At 37.3% G+C, this 21,556-nt stretch overlaps 1 pseudogene; it reads right to left on the bottom strand.

The window, feature by feature from the left end:
- Positions 1-18,627: 18,627 nt before the first annotated feature.
- On the bottom strand, positions 18,628-21,248 carry LOC149259990 (type IV inositol polyphosphate 5-phosphatase 9-like; annotated as a pseudogene).
- Between the last annotated feature and the right edge of the window lie 308 nt (positions 21,249-21,556).

The raw sequence follows: 21,556 nt of genomic DNA, 5'->3' as shown, positions 1-21,556 counted from the left end.
AATGGTCAACCATGCTTATTTTAGGATTTATAATATTTATCTTATGGCTTATATACCTTCAGTTTATAATATTAATGCCTTGGGCTTAATATTTTTCCATTGGGTTCATAATCCCCTCGAGTTTTAGGATTAATCCCTTGGGTCTATTATTCCCTTGGGTTTATGATATCAATCCCTTGGGTTTATTAATTTAAGGGTTCATATTCCTAGGGTTTAATCATATTCCTTTGGGTTTATTAATTTAAGGATTCATATTCCTAGGGTTTAATATTATTACCTTGGGTTTAATATTATTCCTTTGGGTTTATAATCCCTTGGGTTTTTAGTATTAATCCTTCGGGTTTATTATTCTCTTGGGTTAATAATATCATTCATGGTCAACCATGGTCAATCATGGACATCGAGGGTCAACCATGTTTTATAAAATCAATCAAGGTCAACCATGGTCAATCACAATTAACCATAGTCAATCACGGTCAACCATGGTCCAATGTCGCATTATGAGAAAGATTGTCTCAATATGAGGATCAACGATGGTCCAACATCGTATTGCGACAAATATTGTCTCGATATGAAAATCAATCATTGTAGAGCATGGTCAACCATGGTCCAATGTTGCATTGTGAAATCTAAGGGTTTATTAATCTAAAGGATTCAACCATGTTCGAGCATGGTCAAATGTCACATTGTGACAAAGGTTGTCTCAAGATCAAGATCAACCATGGTCAACCATATTTATTTAAGAGTTTATAATATTTATCTTAGGGTTTATATTATTCCCTTGGGTTTAATATTTTCCCCTTGGGTTTATAATCCCTTAAGTTTCTAGTATTTATCCCTTGGATTTATTATTATCCTAGGTTTATAATATCAATCATGGTCAACCATAGTCAACCATATTTATTTTAGTGTTTATAATATTTATCTTAGGGTGTATATACCTTGCATTTATAATATTAGTCCCTTCAGTTTAATATAGTTTCGCTGGGTTCATAACCCCCTTGGGTTTTAGTATTAACCCCATGGGTTTATAATATCAATCCATTGGGTTTATTAATCTAAGGGTTTAACCATAGTCGAGCATGGTCCAAAGTCACATTGTGACAAAAATTGTCTCAATATGAAAATCAACCATGGTCTACCATATTTATTTAAGGGTTTATAGTATTTATCTTACACTTTACATACCTTTGGTTCATATTAATCCTTTGGGTTTAATATTCTTCCTTGGGTTTATAATCCCTTGGGTTAGTATTCATTTATTGGGTTTATTATTCCTTTGGGTTTATAATATCAATCATGGTCAACCATGGTCAATTATTTTCAACCACGGTCCAACGTCACATTTTGACAAAGATTGTTTCAATATTAAAATCAACCATGATCAACCACAGTCAAATGTCGCATTATGGAAAAGATTGTCTTGATATGAAAATCATTCATGGTCAAGCATGGTCAAATGTCACATTGTGACAAGGAATGTCTCAATATGAAAATCAACCATGGTCAACCATGTTTATTTTGGGTCTTATAATATTCATCTTAGAGTTTATATACCTTTGGTTTATAATATTAACCCATTCGGTTTAATATTATTTTGTGGGGTTCATAGCCCTTTGGGGTTTTAGTATTAATCCCTTGGGTTTATAATGTCAATCCCTTGGGTTTATTAATCAAGGGGTTCATATTCTTAAGGTTTAATATTTTTCTCTTAGGTTTCTTGTTCCCTTGGGTTTATAATACCAATCACGGTCAACCATAGTCCACCATGGTCAACCATATTTTATAAAATTGGTTATGGGAAACCATGGTCAACCATGTTTATTTTAGTGTTTATAATAGTTATCTTAGGGTGTATATACCTTGGTTTTATAATATTAGTCCCTTGGGTTTAATATTATTCCCTTTGGTTCATAATCCCTTGGGGTTTTAGTATTAATTCCTTAGGATTATAATATCAATCCCTTGGGTTTATTAATCTAAGGGTTCAACCATGGTCGAGCATGGTCCAATGTCATATTGTGACAAAAATTATTTCAATATGAAAATGAGCTATGGTCAACCATCGTCTGCCATGTTTATTTTTGGGTTTATAATATTTATCTTTGGGTTTATATACCTTTGGTTTATATTATTTCCTTGGCTTTTTAGTATTAATCCCTTATGTTTATTATTCCCTTGGGTTTATAATATCAATCATGGTCAACCATGGCTTTTCAAAATCAATCATGGTCAACTATGGGCCAATGTCGCATTGTGACAAATATTGTTTCAATATAAAAATCAACCATGCTCAAACATGGTCCAATGTCGCATTGTGACAAAGATTGCATCGATATGAAAATCATTTATGGTCAAGCATGGTCCAATGTTGCATTGTGACAAGGATTGTCTCAATATGAAAATCATCCTTGGTCAACCATGTTTATTTTAGGGTTTATAATATTTATCTTAGGGTTTATATACCTTGGGTTTATAATATCAATCCCTTGGGTTTATTACATTGGGCTTATAACATGGTTGACCATGGTTGATTTTTATATTGAGATAGTCCTTGTCACAATGCAACGTTGGACCATGGTTGACCATAGTTGACTATGGTTGATTTTCATATTGAGACAATATTTGTCACAATGTGACATTGGACCATGGTTGATTTTCATATTGAGACAATCTTTGACACAATGTGACATTGGACCATGATTGGCCATGATTGATTTTATGAAACATTATTGACCATGGTTGACCATGATCGTCCATGGTTGACCATGATTGATATTATAACCCCAAGCGAATAATAAAACCAAGAGATTATAAACCTAAGGGAATAATATTAATCCCAAGGGAATATTATAAACCTAAGCAAATAATATTGATCTCTGATATATATAATAATATATTAGGGTTTATAATCTTAGAGTTGCTAATATTAAAACCCAAGGGAATAATATTAAACCCTAGGAATGTGAAAAAATAGATTAATAAACCCAAGGGAATAATATTAAACACCAGCAATATTAATACTTGGGTTTGTAATATTAATAATCTCTTGGGTTTTTAATATTAATGAGTCAGATTTATCAATTTCTTAGCTTTGTAATATTAATAATCCCTTGGGTTTTTAATATTAATTCTTTTGGTTTATTATTATTCCCTTGGGTTCTGAATATTTATTCCTTGGGTTTATTAATTCTTGATTTATTGATTCTTTGGGTCTATAATATTTATCACATTGACTTTTTAATTCCTCAAGTTTATAATATTAATAATCCTTTAGATTTATATATCCTTGACTTTATAATCTTAGAATTTTTTATATTAATCTGAGATTTGATATATTAATATAACATATATTAAGTGATGCTTATAAAATATATAAGTATTTGTGCTAATTTTACTTATTAAAAATACCTTACAACAAATTCAATTAATTTTATAATATTATATATATTAATAACAAGCCTCTTCGGTGACCTACTGTGTTTTGCCTAAGATTCTTCCATCTCGTTTATTTTCATGTGCTGGCCCTTTCTTTATTGTTTACACTCTTTATAAACCATCTGTTCCAAAACCTGGTACTTCAGTAGACCTTTGATTCTATTCGATGCAAATTTCCAAAGCTTACAACCGAAAAGCATGGCCGCGTTGACCTATATGCTCGCGACTCAAGTTCTGTATGAATAGCATCCACCTGTTATAACGCCACAGCCAATTTTAATTTTTTTTTCAAGGAATATAAGTATATCGTGGGACCCTGAGAGCGGGTCAGAGCCTTCCTCAATACATCAAAACGGTGGCACGCCGACTGTTCATACTGGCAGCACAAGTCTAGATCGAACCCGACCTGAGTCTCGGCTCGTTCTCTTGTTTTTATGGGAGGAATCATCGCATTTTTATGGAATTTATAATTTTTATTTCAGAGATTTTAGTTATTGGTATGGAAAGTTACTAATATTTGCAGGTTTTGGTATAAGGGTAAATCTTTTCATGGTCTTAGAGCTTGGACTTTAGATTTGATTTTTTATATTTGAGAGGTGTTATCCTTACAGTGAATCATTAGATCTCTATAAAATCCATAATTTCCACTTTAAAAATCCTAATTATCTCTTTGAAAAGTTTACTAACGCCTACCAATTTTGGTATATCGGTAAACCTCTTCAATTTCTATATATTACATAAGTCGCCCGACAACGGACTGTCTGGTAAATCCACTACACATCGTCAGGGTCGGCTATGCTGCGGCGTTGTGGAATGCAGTGTCCGGGGGGACCGACCTCCGGCTAGTCGCTCACTGTTGCGCTTTTCGGTCTGGTGGTTGCGAAACTTGCGTTCACCACATTCGTTCCTACCACTGGGTTTCTTTTTATTCAACTAGATCATCCCAATTCCTTTTGTCAGAGATTCACATCAGGGATCATAACCTACGGGCTTTCGACGCTGCCACGCACTGGTTTGAACACAGACCCGCACAATAGTTATATTGTTCCTCCTTATATCGAATTGCCTTTTGCTCTTGGCCAAAGGCCGACTCTCAACTACGGGCCCACTAATTGAACTTCCTCGACCTCTTATTCTTCATTTACCATTACAGCTCCTGCATTGACTCCTCCTCCGCGAAAGATTCAAGTTTACCCCGCTACCATAATGCCTCTTGAATTCGGCAAAGACCATCTACAAATAGTCGTGGTTGAATAGGCCTTTACGGCAGTATATTCACTTGAAATTCTCCACTGGAAGAGAGTCCTCATAGGGATGGGAAAATATATACACTACAGAACTGACACATTTAAAAGATCAATAGTGTTACCTTATCCAATCTGAGTCACGATAATTTACCAATGGGTTTCTACTCGGACTTGCCAAGGTTTACAATGCACAGTCCACCAATTTATTAAACAGTTCGTTCCTCATACTTGCCTCGAAATGCAGGGACTAGAATGCCAAGCAAGTTGTCCTTTACTTGCTGGAGATGAGTCTGTCTCAACAAAAGCGGTCATATACAATACACATGGAGCCCATTCACACATAGCGTATACAAAACTCCACCTCTATTGGAACAAAGTTCCTTTACAAAGGATTCACAATGACCCTTATCGAATTCTATTAAGTTTCAAAGAAAAAATTATAGAGGTGGAGGAATGTAAATTTCTCCCCTTGCTGGAATACTCTATCTAAGGACTCACTAGTTTTTTTATTTTCCATTTTATTTTCCCGGGATCTCTTCAATATTTACATTAAAAAAATATCACAATAAAACTTTAGAGAAATGAGACACCAGTCCCATGTTTAAAGCTATCTTCTTTTTTTTTTCAATGGAAAAAACGCTTTCTTTACTGATAGTAGAATTACATGATTATGTCTCAAGATATAATACCAAATTTAACAACAAAAAACCAAAACAGGAAAGAAAGTACAATTACATGATTATGTCTCGAGATATAATACCAAATTTAACCACAAAAAACCCTAACCCCTAACCGAAAGTAAAAATATAAGCCAACTGTGCTATCATCCACTGAAAGTTCATCCAATGTTCAGAAGAGCTTAGATACAAAAAGGCAAGGAAGAAATAAAGCAAGTAACATATGGAAGAAATAAAGCAAGTAACATATGCTAGTCCTATCTAAGAGATCAAAATAGTGCCAAAGTCAAATCTGGAGTCTCAGTTGTATACAGCATAATGTATGACTCTAAAAGATGTTGAAATGTCTCTTTTGGAGAGTAAGTCTGCCATGAGGTTATGCTTCATATATATATGATTGAAATTAATGCGCTGAAATGCACTAATCACGATACGAATGTGCTTTATTCAATAGGTCAAAAGGTGAGGCTGGAAACATGACAATCCCTTTATTCAATCAATGCATCCTTTAGGGTCCATGAAAATAAATGTTGAACCAACTAGCCGTGAATAGCAACCCCCATAGTGTGATGATTTCCACTCTATCGTTGGAACTGGAACCACCCTCCCACAAAAAGTGACAAAACTTGTCACGTTGAGTAGCAATGAGTACCGGAACCACCCTCCCACAAAAAGTGACAAAACTTGTCATGTTCAGTAGCAATGAGTACACCACATTTACACAGTCCAGATTTACATGCCCCATCGAAGAATCCCATCAAATACTCATTCCAGATGTCATGCAATATGACCTATCTAGATTTTTTAATATGCTTCATGGGTCATGTCTCAGAAAAATGAGAAACAATCCCATGACAGTGTATCAAATATCACTTTGCTTATCTTAAAATATGATAAGGTTCCTTCAGTGCCATATGCTCCAAATGATGAAAAAAGACAAAGTACCAAATACTTGTTGTGACTCAAACCAATGCTTAAAACATGTCAACAGTGAAATATGCTTCCAATTCTCGACAATGCCCCAAAAGATGAAAAAAGGCAGAGTACCAAATACTTGTTTTGACTCAAACCAATGCTTAAAACATGTCAACAGTGAAATATGCTTCCAATCCTCGACAATCTGAAATACACTGAAGAACGAAAACAAGTTCATGAAGAGATATTCAACATCTTCCGAGTTTTGCTGGCACAATATGCAGATACTAGGACCAATAAAACATCTGCCAACTAAATGCTTTTAAATGAGAACTTTGTAGTTCAAGACCAGCCATCCAAAACAAACATTTAAGCTTCAATGAAAAGTTCCATTTCCAGGATTTGTGGAACCATGGTTGAATATCTCAAAAAAACTCTGGACAAATGAGACACGGGTCCGGTCTAAAACTATCTAACACCTCATCAAGTATTGTTTATGCAAAAGCCTAATTGATCACAAATTGCAATTGGTCAAACTAATTAACCATTGCGACTCCCAGATTTTTCTAGAATTTGGACACTAAACTAAATCCTAAATCCTGCTAATTCTTAATTTACACAAGTTTAAAGTTAGAAATTTCAGGACCCTTTGGTCTGAAACAATTACAATGACTAGGGATGATGCTCCTGCATGATATGTGCTTTGCAAAAATTCGATTAATTTTGACATCAACGATTTCATATACTAACAGTGTTACCGTCGACTTGATTTACATAGCATAACAGTCTCACTCGGGACTTACAATTCAATTGAGTCGACATCGTAGAGAGACTTCCTCTCCCTAACTTTAATGTGGTAGGTAGCCAAATCTGGAAAATGTCTTGGCTTTCACCAGCCTTATCTTTTAGTTTTGACTTCAATTTATGCCATGGTTTCCGCGTGCCTTATTTTTCGTTTCACAGTCCAAGGTAGCGCAGAAAAATGTCTGGATAATGGACACGTTAGGTTATTTGCTTCCCTTATATTGCGTTAGCTGGATGTAAGATTAACATGGTGTCACAGTCTCAGACAATGGAGCTACGGAACCCTTCATGACGTTTTCAAGTCAGAAATCGCAGTTGCAATCCGCTGATGCAATATAAATCGACCTTGCCCTCCGACTTTCAGGAAACCATGTCTCTCTGGTTGAAAATCTTCCTCGTGCTGTTGTTTATTGTGATTGACAATAACAGGAGGAAGCCTAATTTCTATCTACCGTGGATTTTTTGGCATTTTTGTTCATCATCCAGACACTTGAACAAGGAAACTGGATTTGGATTTGAGATGATTCGGTTGGTATGTACGTAGCTAAAAGGGTCTAATCCGAGCACGTTCTGTCGTTTCTATTGGTTATATTCACTGCATCCACTCACGCTTGACTTCTGTTTATAAGCCGCCCAAGTCATGATCTGTGAATTTTTCATAAAAAGCGGGGATTTTAACCTGCTAAAAAAATTGAGTTTTCTGTTTCTATTGTTGATGTGATTTGAGCAGATATTAGCATTATAGTTGCGTGTTTAAACATGTAATTGCTGAGATTTCTAAATCATCACTTGCAGCTTGCTTACATAACCCTGTGTACGTTGGAGGATACATGCTTGGCAATATATTTCATTTGTTTTAATTTTGGACACATATTTCTCTACATTATAATGCAGAGAAGTGTACTTAACACCAAGTTTGTGTTAAATGTTAAATTTATTTTGTAAGTTAATATTTTATTTATGGTTCCAAAAAAGGTATATTGGAAGAAAAATGCAGGTTTCTCACTCCCACTTCTTAGTTTGTTGACTACCCTTGAAAGAGATGATAGTCAAACATAAAACCATAAAGAGACATAGTCCACAACTTAAGAGGCCATAGACATGAGTAAATAAACATGACATATAAAACAATTGTATCCACACTAGTCGTAAAAAGTGATGGAGGCTGGGTTGTCTTGTGCTGTTCCAGGAGGCGGTGGAGGATGAAAAGAGCATTGGACATGCTCCTTGAAATGAGCCATCGAGGCTTCCAACTTCTCAACCTTCTCCAATAACAAATTTTGGCCTCACGAGACTACCACTACACAATCTGAGACATCGCACTAGAAGTAATGCATTTTGTTCAAAGTTGCTATCAATTCAGTATGCTTTTCCTGTCAAACCAGCTCCAAAGTCTCCAAATGCTCCAAAATTGACTGAATCAAGTCCCGACATCGTTCAACACAACAAGCTTGTTGCTGACCACGACCACCATGATGTGTCGGCACACGACGCCTAGAAACACTTGGATGAGCTGAGCGACAGGAAAAGTGTGGCCACCCCGACCCAATGCCGAGCCCTCGCGCCTACCACCTCAAGCATGAGGCCCTGTGTGCCCAGAGCGCCCCGACCACCCACCTCCTTTGCCCCCCCGATGCCACACAGATCGACCCACCACTGCTCTGACCGCAGTAAACCAGGCCACCACTGCCACGCACCATCTCGAGCCTAGCCCTGGACATGTCCGCGCTAGAACTGCCCGAATTGGGATGCACCTAGGCGAAGGAATGCCCTGAGCGAGGAACAAGGCGCATGGTTGGCTTCCCGACACCACTGGAATGAACAAAGGATCACCTGCCTGATGCCGCTCGAACTTCCCACATAGAAGGAGACACCACCCACCCCAGATGAACCTCCACACCCCACAGCGTCGAGAACATACAGTACAAAAAACAACCACCAACCATGAGCCAAAAATATGCACCTCCCTTGAAGCGCCCATCCGCGAGACCCACTAGCCAGAGCCCAAGATTGTTGCTCCAATGGCTCCACTCAGCAACACAGAAGCATGTAAATGGACTGAAGAGGACCAATACTACTCACCTATTCCAAAAAATACTAGTTCCCACCCGACTCGGACTGAAACTGCGCAAGATGAAACAGAAACAAGAAAATACCACCCCAAACAGACAACCATGCGCTGCTTTCCTTGCACACTCACAGTGATAAAGCCTAATTATGAAATTACCAATGACACACACCCGAAAGCAAAGGATAAAAAGCTGATGGTGATGTCATCCCCTTGCCCGGACAGGGAACCTTTGCAACTCCTGGATCTTCCCACAATGCCCACACCACAAACACCAATACACGTGCATAAGTAAAATTCCCAACGAACAACCCCTCCACCCTCCATAATGTTCAAACGATCACCACCACCCTGGAGACCAAAGGCGACATGAAACCTCACATGCCAGAATTTACGTTCTCCTATACTCAAGGTGTTATGGGAGGGAAGGGAGGCCAGCTCGCCTACCTGAGGCCATGTGCCTAACATGAATGCCCACATGTTCCCTCTGGAACGCCATCCTCTCTGCTTCTCAACCCCATCAAGGAAGTTTGTGTTCAAATTTATATTCAAAGTAATTAGTTTTTTTTTTTAAATCTTATGAATAAGTGTTATATGAGTAGCTCACAATTTTTGGGGTATGGGGTATTGATAAACTATGGTATCTGTGCGTGTTAGCATTAATAATCTCCATTATAAAGTGGAAGTAAGTGTTTTCATCTTTATTGTGGATGCTTACAAGTATAAATCCATTTGTGGTGCACATCTTTTTTAGAGTGCAAAAGTGGAAAAGGAATTGGCACCTCTTAGAGATTTGGTTGTCTTTGCTCCCTACATTCATTGTTTAAATTGCATTTTTGAATGCATAAATGGATTTAAATCTTGAAAATATTTTTGGCAATTTGTGTAGACTATATGGTTTAAACTTTTATTGCTAGATTTTAGACAAAAGTAATAGAAAAATATACATAAAAATGAGCCAAAATATAGAATAGTTAAAATATTCAAAATGTTTTAGCCATAAGATTTTTTTTCTTCCCATGCTTTATATAATATATATCATTAATGCACTTTCTTTATGAAATAGACATTGAAATATTTTATCTATTATCCAAATTAGATTTTTTAATTGTCGTGCGTGAGTCTGTTAATCCTTAATGAAGTTAACACATGTTCATTTTAAAATAAAAGTAAAATAATTTCTAAATTAAAAAAAGTGTCCGTTATAATAAAAAAACAAAAATGAATATATATGATTAATATGAGGTAAAAATATTTCTTTTTTTTGCTGAAGTAAGCATTGATGCTTCTAATTCATTAATTCAAAAGAAAAATTACATATTGTACATAAAACCTGATCTTTTACAAGAATTCGGGAAAAAGGAATCTCTGCCAATGACCAAGACCCCCCAATCTACTACAGTGATCACCAAAATTTTGGATGATAAACAAGGAAAGGCTACAAGAGCCCCCACCCACTAGTGAAGTTCCGGGTGAAACACACATCCCAGAGCCGAAAAACAACCACAAACACCCCCGACCTCGCAAATCCCACCCACCATGAAAGAGGGAAAAGACGCGCCAAACCGGAAGAATGGATAGAGCCCACCTGGCCCCACAAAACTGCACGTTCGATCCCCACCGTTGATCCTGGCTGCTGGATCTAATGGCCATAAATCATATCGCACGACCTAGCACAACTAAGCGATAGTGTGCGATCGAAGGCAGTTTCAAAGTCAATTGACCTGCCACGTGTTTCCATCTCTATGGGATCGCTCCGGAAACTACAAAACCACAAACCGCTTATGAATCACGCGATCTCCGGAAAGCCAACCATGGTGTGGTTTACAAGCCTGAAAGCAGAAAGGGGGAAAATTCCAGCTGCCAGAAAATCTAACCACGCGTTCTACCTATTCCTACTACGGAACCGGAACCTGAAACTGTACTTGTTTGGGAAAAGACCCAGCATATTGTCCTCCGATAAACTGAGGACCCCGTTCAACTGACTCCGGGGTAAAATGAGACAAAACTTAGCTTGTCCTTCTACCAAGTACATAATAATAGGTTGTAAAAGAACTTGCCGGAAAAATCAATTCATGCTTGTCAATCTGGCCCGACATCTAAACACTTCTTTGTCTTCTGCAGCTTGTTCATCGCAAAGAACCTTTAAACGGTTTTGAGGTATCTCCTGCCACTTTTTCGCCATCCCGCCATCAACATTGTTCACCCCTTGGTTTGCCAGAAGGTCTGCTAGTTTATTGGCAGATCGTCGAACATGGTTGAAACTAACCGTTCGAAGCTCTTGGAGGTGAACATGGATTCTTTGGTAGACCTGGATTAGTTTCCAGTGAGTAGAGACTTTCTCCGGCCGAGTACCATAGTTGATTCTTTTCACAGAGTTAATGGAAATCTCTGAGTCCGCTTCTACAATGACATTTGAGCAATGGTCCTGGATCAGAAACTCTAGACATTGTTCCAGAGCCATTAATTCTGCCATATTATTTGTGGCTTTTCCCAAATGGCAGTGGAAGATAAAGATAATACTACCCTTTTCATCTCTTAAAACTCCTCCAAAACCAACTGTTCCTGGGTTGCCTTTTGAAGCCCCACCAATGTTATATTTCAGATAGCCTTTTGGTGGTTGTTGCCAAAAATCCTTCTCTGTATCCATAGTAATGTCCTTCCTGATCAATCCTTGGGGAATAATCCCAATCATTCCCAGTTGTTTGAGAATTCTTAGCTCAGTCTCAGAGGGGGGATTTTTGGGGAGATTGTGTACTGTGGTACTAACAGTCTCCCTGAGCTGTTTTAGGATCAGATCAAATAGTCTATGAGGAATAACTTTTTCATTCTTAAAAATTATTTTATTTCTTTCTTTCCAAACATTCTAGATAATGAAGCTTGGCGTGAAGGCCCAGGCCAAATTAAGGAACTCATTCTTTGAATAGTTACCTCTCCACTTGTTTAGGGTATTTGTGATACTACTTCTGTCCCTATCAGTCTGTTGGAAAATGGTAGAGAAAGAATCCCACAACCAGGTGGTGTAAGAGCAACTATTAAGAATGTGCTCCATAGTCTCCTCCTGCTCTTCACAGAGTTGGCATCTGGAAGGCCCCATAACACCCCTTTTCCTAATGTTGTCCCAAGTTAAAATTTTCTTATGATGAACCAACCACATGAAAAGCTTGATCTTCATCCAACCTTGGTGCTTCCAGAGGTGCTGCCAGGTCTTTTCTGGAATACTGAAATCAAGCCCAAGGAGAATGCCTTTAGCTTCCTTAAGATTAAAGGTACCTTTATTGTTATTGCCCCATCTTAATTGATCCTGCCCTTTTGTTACTAAAATCATTCTTTGTTTAAGCAAGCTCCCAAGAGCCTCTGCTTTAATTTTAATGGGGCTATCATCTCTGCAGTCAATTTTTCTCCAGCTTCTCCACTTTCTGGAGTTCTGAGCAAGATCCCAGAAATCCTTAACTTTGTTTAACCCTTGGGAATCTGTTTCCTGCTTGAGGCTTAAAAAATCCTCTATTAACAGCGTTGGTTCTTGTTGCCATTTATCCTCCCAAAAGAGTGCAAGATCTCCTGCTCTGATTTCCCAGAAGCTGTTTTTTTGAACTAGGCTTCTGTTTTCCTAGGCTCTGTTCCAGATGTGAGAGCCTTTTAAATTTCCAGACATTCTTATGAGATCATTAGTGTGCCAAGAGCTGGCATATTTCTCTTTCCAGATCCTTGCCCACTGGGCTTTTGGCTCATGAACCCATTGCCACCAAAGTTTTGCTCCTAGCACCTTACTAAGAATCTCCTGATCATCCAAGCCTAGACCCCCGTGGCTCTTGGGTTTACAGATTTTATCCCAAGAGACCAGGGCCCATTTCTTCTTTGTTTCTTCCTTACCCCAGAGGAAATTCCTTTGTATATTCCTGAATTGCTCTAAAACTCCTTTGGGTGCTGGGAGGGCTGATAAAATAAAAATCGGGATAGATTGTAGAACCTCCTTTATCAGAACCAACCTGCTTTCTAGGTTCAAGACCCTAAAGGTCCAATTTTTGACAGTGTCCTGCAACTTATTAAGCATCGGTTCCTAGATACTCTTGTGCATAGGTCTGGCTGTGAGAGGAATTCCCAAATACTTTGTGGGGAGGGAATCCCTTTGGAAGCCAAGAATTCTTGAAATATTTCTCTGAATAGCAATGTTAGTGTTTAAAAAGAAGATTTTTGACTTAGAGAGATTTACTTCCATACATGTAGCCATGGCAAATTCCTTCAGGATTTGATTGTAGGCTAAAGCTTCTTTGATTATGGGGATTCCTTGCAGCATGGTATCATCTACAAATTGTTGATGAGTCAGAGCTTGACCATTCTCAGATAATTGAAGACCTTTGATTTTGCTCATTTCCTTGGCATGCTTAATGGATCTGCCAAGTCCTTCCATCATGAGAATGAAAAGAAAGGGAGAGAGCGGATCTCCCTGCTTGAGGCCTCTAGAAGGAATGAATATCTCTGAGGGAGAGCCATTCACCAAAGTTGAAAATATGGATGAAGTCACTAGAGCAATGACCCATCTCACCCAGTTGTGATTGAAACCAAAAGCAGTGAGAAGCTTATTGGTGTAAATCCAATTCACCTTGTCATATGCTTTGGCAATATCCAGTTGCATGATCATTCCTGCCTGCTTTTTACTAGTAAGCGTGTGAACCACCTCATGGGCTTGAATAATGTTGTTTAAAATTTGTCTGCCCTCCACATAACCTGCCTGTTCCTCTGACACTAAGTAAGGAAGGAGAGGTCTTAGTCTATTAGCCACAACCTTGGATATTATCTTGTATACCACATTACATAAAGCTATGGGTCTATACTTATCTGCAGTTTGAACTGAATCCTGTTTGGGGATCAGGGAGATGAAGGAGGTGTTGAGGGCTTTCAGGATGGTTTTGCTACCCCTGGAATCCTCTACCACATTCAGAATATCCTGTTTGACAATATGCCAACATGCTTTAAAAAAATCCACATTGAAACCATCCGGGCCTGGTGCTTTGCAATTCTGCATGTCTTTGAGAACCTTGCATACCTCCTCTTTAGTAACAAGTCTATTGAGGTTTAATTTGTCCTCTCTAGACACCAACTTAGGGATATGCCTTATAATTTCCCTGATGGATTGTTCCCTGTCTGGATTGTTTTCCCTAGTGATGTTTCAGAAAGGCTTAACAAGCACAACTTCAATATTCTTATGAGTGTTCTGAAGCTCCCCATTCTCATCCTTTATCATTGAGATTCTGTTGTATGCTCTATTAGCTATAGTGGATATGTGGAAAAATCTTGTATTCCGCTCTCCTTCCTTGAGCCATTGAACTCTAGACTTTTGCCTCCAAAATATTTCCTCTTGTTTGCATAAATTTTCCCATTCTTGGTGATGTTTGTCAGCCTAATCACTCTTGATTTTGTCAAAGCCATCTTGGATCAAAGCCTGGTTGAGTTCCTGAATTTTGATTTCCAACGACTTTTTGTTCGCAAAATGTTACCAAAATCCTTCTTGTTCCATTCTTTGAGCTTGAACTTGACATGCTTTAGTCTTTTATGAAGGAGGTACATTTGTGATCCTTGGAATTGCAAGTCTTCAGACCACCATTTTTCAATGTTACTGATGAAATCCGGGTGGGAGAGCTAGATATTCTCGAATCTGAAGGGCCTATTTCTAGGAGAAACCATACCCTTGATTTCCAATTGAATCGGCCAGTGATCAGACCCTCCAAAGGGAAGGACTCTTGCTGTTATTTCTTTATCTATGATCATAAGCTCCTCTGAAATCATAAACCTATCTAATTTAGAGGCTACCTGTGCCTCACCTCCTCTTTTGTTGTTCCATGTAAAAAGGCCATTGCTCAATTTTGAATCAACCAATTTCATATCATCTGTGAATGTTTGGAACGCTAAGGAGTCTTTGGTTATCACTATGGTACCTCCGTTTTTTTCTGAAAGAGATTTGATCATATTGAAATCACCTCCCATGATCCAACGAATCCCAAACTGTCTATTCCTGAGATCAATTAGGGATTCTAGAAATTTGAGTTTGTCATCTATTCTTTGAGGACCATAAACATTTGTGACCAGGAAGGTTTCCGAAACCCCCATTGGTTGCATGACTATTGATAAGTAATTTTTGGATGCTTCGGCATCTATTATGCTGATTTTCTGGGGATTCCAAAGAGTTAGAATGCCCCCCGCTGTGTTTTTAGCTTTAACCTCTAGAAACTTGAATCTATTGAGCCATTTTCTATGAATTTGTTTTATTTTCTGAATAGAACATTTGGTTTCCTGGATGAAGATCATATCTGGCATTTCCTGTTTCATTCTATAACTAAGCATTCTTTGTTTTCTTTTACTACCTAGACCTCTAATATTCCAGGATGTGAAATTCATAATTCAAGATTTGTAAAGGAGTAACTGGTTAGGTCTTTCATCTTACCCGAGTCTATCATTAACTTTCCACATTCCATCAAGAGGTCCTTCTGCTTTTTCCTACCCCTCTTCTTTCTTGCATTTCTAGTAGCTAATCCTGGATTTGATTTCATTGTTTTCACACCTCTGTACTCCTGCTTGTCAATGGTTTTTCCTTTATATAACCCCCTTTCCTGAGTTTTCCATAAAAACAACTGTTGAATTTTGTTGCAATCTTCTCGGGGTAGTGAATCTATCCCTCCCATGGTTCCCAGCATCAAGAATCCTTCCAGATCTAGGTGTTCCTTATCTAGAATTTCCTGAAGTTCATGGTCCTCCAGATCTATTTCACTCTGGGTCATTTCCTGATCCATCTCTAGTTCGATTTCACTCATCATAGTTTCTTTCTTATTACCAATCTCTTGTAGTGGGTTGTAGTTCTCTTCCTTTTCCTTTTCATTAGGGCCATCCTCCATGGATTGGTCTTCATTTGCCATTTCTTCATTCTCTTCCATTGATTGATACCTATTTTGACTGGTCTTTTGACCCTCATTGCGAAGATGCTTTGGTCCTTTTTTGCCTCCTTTTCCTCTACTTGCCACTTTCTGAAAAAATCTTGTGTCCTTCATTGCATTTTGTTTGCTCTTGTTGTCTGCTTTACTAAGAGGGCAATCTTTGAACAAGTGTCCATGTTCGTGGCATTTGCAACATCTGAACGGGATATGCTCATAGTCCATAGTTTGCACCCAATCCTCATCAAAAACTTCTAGGATGACTCCATCTGGTAGGGCTCCTGATATATCCATTTCTACACAAATTCTTGCATAGGAAGTGTATTTACCCCTTCTTGTGGCTTCCGAAGCTTTGACAAAATGACCTAGTTTGTTGCCAATGGCAGCAAGAGATTCAGTTTGTCAATAATCAAGAGGCAGAGAATAGAGCCTTACCCAGACAGGTACTGAAGTGAAAGTCTCTCGCATAAAAGTAGGGTCCTCCTTCGAATATTCTGTCTTTGTCTGCTATGCTTGTGAACACTACAGTGAAAAATCCCTTTGACCCAAGATGAAGATCGATGCTTCCTTTGGGTTTCCAGTGGTACTTGATCCATATCTGTAAAGCCTTTTCCATGGGCCATAGTCCCATGAATTTGCAGATTATAGCGTAAGTCCCCATATGTTCCCTGTGTGCCTGCAATGTAGGATCGTTTAGCACTACTCTAGGAGTGGTCTCCATTTTGGGTCTGCATGGTCCCTTTTGTTTATTGTCCCTTGTTCTCTAGCTTTTGTCTTCTTCCTCCTTATCTTTAGTGCTGACATTTTCCTTGGGCCTGACCCCATCTATCTCCTTTTCATTATTATTTTTTTCTTCTTCCACAGAACCTCTGACAATACCCAGTGGGGACTTGCCTCTGCTGGCTATGACATCCTTGTAGGAGGGAGTGGAGCTCCCTCCTCTGTGGCCCTCCATTAGGAGCAGGCATTGAAAATCTCAAAAACCATGGCTGCGCATTTCCTCCTGCTTTTTTCTTCCTCTTTGTTTCGCTCTCTCATAAGAATTTGATCCAAAGGTAAAAATATTTCACTCTCATTCTTAATTATAAATAAAATATTTAGATGTCTTAAGATAATTTTATATTGATTTTAGAAATAGAGTAGCTAAAAGTCAAATAACATTATATTTTCATTTTTTTTAAGTATAAACAAGATATATAATTTTATATTCTTCTCAAAATATTTTAGCTATTTAAATAGCTATACTAATTTATTTATTTCAACATCCTCTCTCTCTCTCTCTCTCTCTCTCTCTCTCTCTATATATATATATATATATATATATAATATGTTGATCATAATAAAATATTTCAATGTAAAAAATGTTGTTATTGAAAGTAAAAAATCAAATTATTTCCTAATAAGAGACATGTAATTCATTTTATTCTTAATAATAAATTAAAATTAATGCTTGACATTTAAAAAATATTACTAATGATAAAAAAAATTCAATGTGGATCATAGATAAAATATTTCAATGCCTAGAGAGAGAGAAAGAGATCAGTTTGATAGATTATATAAAGAAATTTAAAAAGAGCAAATCTAATGGCTAAAATATTTTAATTATTTATACTATTATATATTAGGAGTTTATATTATTATTATAATATTTATATAATAATATATATAAATAATCTGGTTGTTAATATTTATATAGTTATTAATAATCTTAAATTTGGTTGATAATATTTATATAGTTATTAATAATTCTAAATAGTGATAATAATTATTAATGTGGTTGATATAAGCCTATTGGCATATATCAACCACATTGGAAAATGTGTTTGTATATATGTTTCATATATACCTATCGGGGTTTATCAATCACATTAGTAAATATAGTTGTGCTAGTTTAAGATATATTGATATATAAAAATATATATTTAATAGTTCAAAAATCAAAGTGCTTGCTCTCTTTACCTAGAACCATATAAATCTCAATGATATATACATAATAATTCATAATACGAAATACTAAAAATAAAATCCATATATTTATAAATTATTTTCAAAAATAAGTACTAAATGGCAAAATCAATGATTATATGACCAAAAAAAGTCAAATACCTTGCAAAAACAGCAAGTAAATTAGAGAAAAAGTGAAATACCTTTTTACCATCTGTATTGGAATGGCAAATACATAACAAGTCATAATTTCAACCAGTCAACATAATGTCCTTATATTAATAAATTATTTCCAAATATTAGGTACTATTTTTCAGTTATATACCAGAAATACATTCCATAGACAGGTGATTAGAAGCTTTTTAACCTGTAAACCTTCCATAGTAATATCTAACACTGCGCTTGGTTTTCCGTGGCAACTAGGCTACTCACCATACCAAACGGGCCGCCTAAACTACTGGTATATACTTTCTAGTGTATTGCATTAATAGAACTATAACTCCAGACATATTAATTTACCTTTTGACCTAATCAATACTAAATCACCCAAAAACCAGAATCAGTTTGACATTTGGAAGCTTTAATTTTGTTTGGATGGGAGATTGGCACTAGGTACCTGAGAGACCCGGGCTGACATGGACCTGTGATAGTACTCCCGAGTCCCTACTCCGTCTTGTTGGCTTGGCTTTAGTTGTCTGAAACAAACAAACACGTATAGAAAGACACATGGACACGAAGGCTAAAAAGAAAAACTGTAACAATTATGTTTCCGTTATTTCTAATCACAAATAGAAGTCACTACAAGATCAGATTAAGGTTAGGTTTCTTGGATCGTCATCCAATTTTACAACTTTTTTCTGGATTTGTCGATGGCTAACTAAAACTTGGACATCAACCAAAAATAGTGCTGTGACTGGTCTGTGGTCAGAAAGTCTGCATTCCCACTCGTGTACGAAAGCTGCCTCAAGCGATTACCAAACCATAGTATACGATTACACCTGCACATAATAGTCAGATGATCAGGATAAATGTTTTTTAAGCTCTACTTCGACTGATAGAAAATGTGTTAGCCGAAGAGGATTCGATGGTATGCGCATATACCAAGCAGGATTATGGCGTTTGTGTCCAGTTCTGTTTTCGATGAATGCAGAGTACTGATCAGAATTTGGGGCATATTTGTACGTGGGGGCGAAGGCTATGGAACCTTCCACCCATCTTTCAAATACATGTCCAGCAGCTTGCTCCATTTTCAGCTGCAAAAAAGTAAAGCCAATGTTACCTGGATTGCTTCACGGATTATTAAAACCCAGCTTTACAGAGAATTTATTCCCCTGTAATTTGCTGCAAATAATTGATTAGTTACCTGATCACATTGGAGTACTGCTTTCCAATCTTCTTTTTGGATCATTAACATAGTTATTCTAGCACTTGCTGATGCCAGTCGATAGTTTAAATCCCCGAACCAGATTATTCGACTGCACATAAACCGAAATTAAGCTTCGGAAGCCCTAGAAAGAAAAAAATTGCAAATAGAAAGGTCCGATTATATAAAAAAAATTACGCATTCGTGTCCAATTATGGTTTGCGGGAGATCGAATAATTCAGTTGTAGTAAGGGGGAAATGGGTCCGTTTCATGATTTCTGAAACACGGGAATTTCGACGGAGTTCATGGCCTTCCTTTTCACCGGCTGCCAAATGAGTACATATAAAGCAAAGTGTTGTGTGATGAAGAGACATTCTTACAGAAACTGATCCCTGCATCAATAACATTACATCATATCTAAGCCTATGTGTTGAATTTATCAGAATTTATTTGGATGATAGATTTTAGGAATATTTTTATCACAGATGGCTAATAAAATCTAATTGTTCTCCATCTAATTCTAATTCTAAATTGTAAATTTTGAAAATATTTTGACCTAGTAAAACTTCACAGTTCTTTAAAATATTCTTAAAATCTATAATCTGAACTAAGAACCAAATATATACCTGAAACATGTCGAACAAAACTGCTACTTGCCCCAACGTCACTAGTAAATTAACACACCTTATTGCCGAAGCGTCCCATGATGCCACAAGCAACTGAGGAAACCTGTATGTCGTGGATATGGCGTCTAAGCTCCGATCTGATCCACACTGAGATGTATATTCCCTCCATTTGCTTGCTTGCCAATCTACTGTAGCGCTGTATATCGCGCGATTCTCTGAACCATTTGTGCAGCAGAGTTTTTTCCTCTACCTCTGCCTCTTCATCGAGCAATTCATTTGCCAACAACGATCTGCAGGAACAGGGAAATATTGAGCACCAGTTGTCTGATCTTTTCATTTTGGATGCAGGAAAAGGATAATGTGTTCTACGCAAATGATTTAACACAGGCATTGTAGGCGACGGGGGAGCAGTACTACAGCGCATCGGAGTAACCTCCCTTCCAGATGGAATTTTGTTCAGAGTTTTGCTGATTAAAGTCTCCCATTTCTCGGCGGGACCTCTGGCTTCCGAACCCAGGACATTTCTCGCTTTGAGAGGAACGATATCTTGAAACCTGTAGCCGAATGAGGAACGAAAGATTAACTCACTATTTGTGTAAGTTTGAATAATAAATTTATTTATGTACTCAAAATTTCATATTCATTTTAAATCATAAGAAATAACAATATTACTCCTCATTACATTACTAAATTCTACCCAAAACAAACAACCATTTCAATGATAAGTATAAAGTGCTTCAATTATAAGACAGCATTCATTTATATTCATGTCATACCCAAGTACATAGATATCTGATGCCTCTTTCAGATTCAGAGAATCCTCCAGATCTAGATCGCTCGGCGGAATTACCCCACCAACATTCCATGTCGTGACTAATATTCTGAAATTTAATTGAAATAGATGTTCATAAGAAATTTCTGACAGAATAAACAAAGACATTAGCAAACTTCTTTGTGTTACTTGTACTCGTGTGTATCGATGTACTGAGTCCAGGGTGTTTCTGTATTTTCAGGCAACATTAACGGTCTTGGTCGGTTACTACTTTGAATTGAAATACCACCAACTCTTCCAGTATAATCTGTTGATCGTTCATGAGGTAGCGTAGCCGATACCACTTGTGAAATTTCAGTAACATTTTCACCATCTATTTCTGTTTCTGGCTTTTGGCTCTGTCTAACCGGCTGATCAGTATTAAACTTTTTGCCGATTGTTTTCCGCAGAAGCCATTTGTTGATCATCATACTATGCAACAGTGCCTGCTTTTATCGCAGGAAGAGGTTATGAGTTTCTTCCTTGTCTTTAATCGTTTCTATCTGAAGAATATGCCTCAGATGTAATGTTGGAATCAATATATTCTGGCACGGAAGAAAAAAACAAATAATGTAAGCGAGCAGGTTGAGCAGAAGGGCAATTGAGGCCCATTAAGGTCACAAGATCAGGTAAGCAGACCGCCGACATCAGGTTTTTCTTTTTGACCTCCGAGTGTCTTCTTTCAAAGACAACAAACCTTAATATTTAATTAATTAAAATATTTGACAACCCAGCT

Source organism: Pinus tabuliformis, chromosome 6, assembly GCF_031772625.1.
Source record: "Pinus tabuliformis cultivar Carrire ecotype Pingquan chromosome 6, CPIR1, whole genome shotgun sequence".
Lineage (NCBI taxonomy): Eukaryota > Viridiplantae > Streptophyta > Pinopsida > Pinales > Pinaceae > Pinus > Pinus tabuliformis.
The sequence above is the reverse complement of the archived record's forward strand: the minus strand, read 5'-3'. Positions and strand labels throughout refer to the sequence as shown.